Source organism: Merops nubicus, unplaced genomic scaffold, assembly GCF_000691845.1.
Source record: "Merops nubicus isolate BGI_N331 unplaced genomic scaffold, ASM69184v1 scaffold7361, whole genome shotgun sequence".
Taxonomy (NCBI): Eukaryota; Metazoa; Chordata; class Aves; order Coraciiformes; family Meropidae; genus Merops; species Merops nubicus.
The window spans coordinates 38,721-44,107 of NW_008587513.1; positions in this window are offsets into that span (position 1 = coordinate 38,721).

Here is a 5,387-nt window from a genome sequence, read left to right on the forward strand (position 1 = left end):
CTGCAGATCAGAACACAGGCAATGATCCACTGCACATTCAGGAAGCACAGTCAGCACTACATGAGCATATCTGCCCCTTCCTGATATGGCAGTGGCATGACAGAACTTTCTAGCTTCTGGTGAGTGAGAAAAGGGAGACCTATTCTTGGACTGCAATGCAACAGGAAGATTAACAGAAGAGCAAACAAGAACATGTGAAACATTCCAGAAACAGAGGAACATTTTTGTATGCAGCCTAAAAAAAACAGTTAATCAGTGGGCTGGAACATCTTTCCTATGAGGAGAAGCTGAAAGAGTTGGTGTTGTTTAGCCTGGGGAAGAGAAGACTCCAGGGAGACCTTATTGTGGCACTCCAGTATCTGAATAGGGCCTACAAGAACGCTGGGAAGGGACTTTTCACAAGGACTTGTAGTGATAGGATGAGGGGTATTGGCTTCAAACTGGAAGAAGGGGGATGTAGCTTAGAAATTAGGGAGAAGTTCTTCACTGTGAGGGTGGTGAGACACTGGAACAGGTTGGCCAGGGAAGCTGTGGATGCTCCATCACTGGAGGTGTTCAAGAAAAGGTTGGATGGGGCTTTCAGCAACACGGTCTAGTGGCAAGTGTCTCTGCCCATGGCAGGGGGCTTGGAACTAGATGGTCTTTAAGGTATCTTCCAACCCAAACCATTCTGATTCATACTCTCACAATTTTTGTCAGCATGGTCAACAGTCTTAGAAATCAACCAGCTGCTGATACCAAAGGGCTGAGGTACTGCATCAAGGTGCTGCAATGCCTGTAGAGACTCACCTGCCTGTGTGAGCTTTGTCATTTGGCTCCTGCCCTAATCACACTCTGCTTGTTCTTTTCAGGAGCACTTTATGAGCCTTTGAAAGGCATTTGAGATATGCCCAGTATTACTGTCTTACTTGCTAGGGAAAGGCCAATTCAAATAAAGACCAAAACTGGAAAGTGAAGAAAGATTAAATTCCTTACAAGAGAAAGAAGGGAAAAAAACCCAAACAACCAACCAAACAATAACAACAACAACAACAACAACAAAAAAACCAAGTAACTTTTAAATGTGTCCAGGTAGCACTTATTATTTCAACTGTTACAAAAGATTCATAGTAACTTTCACTCACATGATTGGAAGAACACACATAAGAAGGATCCCCTGGCATCCCTTCCTCTCCCATTTTAACCCAAGTTTACAGATGCAAAGTACCCAGTTCCTATGAGCTATCCATGAATTACCAGCTGTGGTGATAATTTTGGGATAAAGACACTTATCTGTCCACCAAAGTTTGGGATGACAGACCTCAATTCTCTCATAATCCATTACATACAAATACCAGCTTTCATCAAGTTTGTCACATCTAATTGACTTATAGAAGCCAGAGAAAAATACAAAAAACCTTTAGTTTTTGAAGTCCATCTTGCAAACAAAAAAACATTGTCCTTGCCTGTCCTTCCCCAAATATGTTCTTCAATCAACTTTGAAACTCTCAGGCCAGCTTTCATAAAGTTTGTCACATCTAATTGACTTACTTATAGAAGCCAGAGAAAAATAAAAAAACCCTTTAGTTTTTGAAGTCCATCTTGCAAACAAAAAAACATTGTCCTTGCCTGTCCTTCCCCAAATATGTTCTTCAATCAACTTTGAAACTCTCAGGCCATGATTACTGCATAGCAACTAAAATGAAGCTGTTTCATGCTAACAAGGATGTTGGATTTTCTTCTAATATACACCCTAATTTGATTTTAGGCTCAAATATTTAAAATGGGCATGAATGGTGTTTATTTTGGTTTGCTGAGCTATAGTCTTCCCATCCCTATTAAAGCAAGAGACATTAAACTGTCTCTTTTTTAAAAGGAAGACCACCATGTCTTTAATAAAAAATTGCAATGTTTATATCAATAGCACACCCATACACACAGGTGATAGCAGACTGCTTCACAAACAGCATGGTGGTCGTTGGCAAGCTTGGGATGACAGCATCTGAGCTGAGAGACAACACTCACAGAGCTGAGACTCCAGCCCACACATTAAAATCATGCTTGTCACTTTTCCTTGCATCTCCATAGCAGGAAATAACGAGTTCTTTTTGTAGAGCCAACAAATATACTAATATTAAACATTTTTTGAAAGTTTATGTTGCCAACTCTTTAACACCTCCACGCCTGCCACTATCCCAGATAGCTTAAAAGGATAATTTGTAAAGGTCAGTTCATTCCCTTGATGATTCATGATTTTGAAACAACCGTGGAGACTGAAAATGTTGAGTGGCTTTTCTCAGAAAGCACATTAATAGTGCCTGGACTCACAGCTATGATAGTCAGAGACTGTAGGACATAAGTCTGTGCTCCTAGCAAAGTGAACGAAGATTCCTCCTTTCTACAATGCTGGTTTCAGAAACCACCCTGATCTTTGCCTATCACCCCACTCCCGATATCCTCAGCTTCATTCATGTCAGTTGGCACAAAGAATTCTGGAAGATGGCTGGAAAATGTAGATAACATGCTCAGATTCCTTCCTATTCTTCAAATCTTCTTTCCAGAAATAGGCAGCACTTGAACCATTTCTATTTCATATTAATTTCCCAGTGACTCCTGGTTTAATAAAAACAGTGTAAATAAATAAACTCTTTACTAGGCTCAGGTTTCATACTGAGTCATTACTTCTGCAATTTTGTATGTCTTTCCAGGACCAGATGGGACTGTGCAGAAAAGTTCCTCATCACAGACTACCATGCCATGTATCTCAGGCTCAGACACTTCCTGCTTGTGCACCTCGTTATGCAATTACAAAACAAAATGAATCCTCTCTTTCAATTTTACCACGATCATTATTGCATTGGGCAGTCAGGAGCTGGAAGGAGCCACCTTGCAGAGAGACAGTCCAGACAAATCCACAAACCTGTGTCAATTATTACCCGTTTGTGTTCATCACTATAAAAGGGATTTAAACATGTGAAGACCAATGCAATAACCTATAGAAGCAAATAACAAACTGCACCTGGATCAGATTAGCTTTGTATTCAGCTACTTGGGATTTTTATGCTCTAGCATCTCACTCTTTTCCAGTTCCAGTGCTAGTTGTGGACAGAGGAAGAATAAGGTGACCAAAGACACTGTCTGGATAGGAGAAACATACTTCATTATTTTTAGCTCAAGTCCTCATGAAATCTCATTGCTGTTAAGTGATTAGTATGGTACAGATGTCCCACGCATCTGAGATGACAATTCTGGCTCATCCGAGATGACTGTTTTGCTAATGCTGTAAAGGTGTGCCAGGTTACAAAGACAGTACAAGGTCCAGGTAAGAATTGGCAGTTGGTTGCTCAAGGTTTCTACAGCATTTGTTGTACCAGGTCTCAGGCTAAACACGTGGCATCCCTGATGACTACACGGTGAGCCAGAGGTGCTAGGAGCTTTTACAGCATTTAAATTCAGAGTGAGGGAACAGAATTAATGAAGACTACGGGACTGTCCAAACTCCTGTAGCATCCTGTTCAAGCAATTTAATTGCATGCAAAAACCTGAGCTTTTTCTGTCTGAGGGAAGACTCCTACTGACTAGCCCAATATTGCAAAAAAGATGACACAGACAACCCCTCTTTATATAAGTAAAGTGGGGAGGAAAAAAAAGTGTTTCCCTTCTCTTTTTGTGTTCCTTTCAATGAAAGCAAAAAGCAGGTGAAGAGGTGTCATAGTTTAACCCTGGCCAGTAACGAAGCACTACACAGCCAGTCCCCAGCGGGGTGGAGGAGAGAATCAGAAGAGTAAAAGTGAGAAAACTCACAGGTTGAGATAAAGACAGTTTAATAAGTAAAGCAAATGCTGAGCATGCAAGCAAAGCAAAACAAGGAATTCATTCCCTGCTTCCTGTTGGCAGGCAGGTGTTCAGCCATCTCCAGGAAAGCCGGGCTCCATCACGCGTAACGGTTACTTGGGAAGACAAAGGGCATCACTACGAATGTCTTCCCCCTTCTTCGTCCCCCAGCTTTACATGCTGAGTATGATGTCATGATATATGGCATGGAATATCCCTTTGATCAGTTAGGGTCAGCTGTCCCAAACATGTCCCCTCCCGATTTCCTCTGCACCTCCACCCTACTGCTGGGGTGGTGTGAGAAGCAGAAAAGGCCTTGACTCTGTGTAACTTCATTATATTATCAATGCTGTTTCCAGAACAAATCCAAAACATAACCTTATACTAGCTACTGTGAAGAAAATTAACTCTACCCCAGCCAAAACAAGCACAGGGGGTAGCAGGAAAAAAACAGAGAACTGAGTGACACTGTAATGCTTGCTTTGAACTCACTCAGCACCAACAGGAACTTAGTCAAAAAACAATGAGTAAAGAAGAACAGCTATAGCTTTTTGCATCACCTGTGCCCAGTACTTGGAGTAAGTCTGACAAGAACAACAACTGAGCTACCATTGTGCAAATCCCTTCATGTTTTCCTGTGTCCCTTCCCCTCAGTCAACATTCGGCATGCAAATCTCCTGCTCAGAACTGGTCCAAGTCATCATTCATCATATCCAGCAACACACACAATTTGCATTAATTCAAATAAAGACACTGCCAGGATAATGGAACTACTGAGTCTAGCCCAACATTTACCAAAAATATCTAGAAAGTAGACAAAGCCTTAAAAGATAACATTGTAAAATTCCAGTCATCCACTGAAAAAGTGAATTTTTTTTTCCAGATGTGTTCACAATTGCATTACATTGGAAAAAAATAGAAAATTATAGAGATACTATTGAAAGAAACATTAAAGGCAGAATTGTGAAACCAGTTGCTACATTCTATAAACCAGCCAGCCTGAAACTCTTTTGACCTGCTTCAGTTTTATTGTTTTGATTCTGTATTGGTATTTTTCTTTTCTTTACTTCTTTCTTTGCACAATGTACTAGTAAGATTCAGTGTTTTGGGCACAATGTTACCTGAACCTGGAGAAAGACACTGCACTTCTCAAGAAAACACCCTTAATAACAAAACTTAGCACATCATACTGGAAGTGTCCAATGAGCCAGACACTTTACGGACACAGAGTTATTCTCATTCTCCCCAGTAAATCATAGAATCATAGAATCACTGTCATTGGAAAGGACCTCTAGGATCATCAAGTCCAACCTTCATCTCAACGTTTCCCTAGTCACTAGACCATAGCCCCAAGTGCTACATCCACTCATTTTTTCAACACCTCCAGGGATGATGACTCCACCACCTCCCTGGACAGCCCATTCCAGTGCCTAGTCACTCTCTCAGGGAAGAAATTCTTTTTAATATCCAATCAAAACTTCATCTGGCACAACTTGAGGCCATTTACACACTAAAAAACCTGACTGCACATTTGTGGTATCAAACAGATAACAATTAACAGAAATAATTAACTT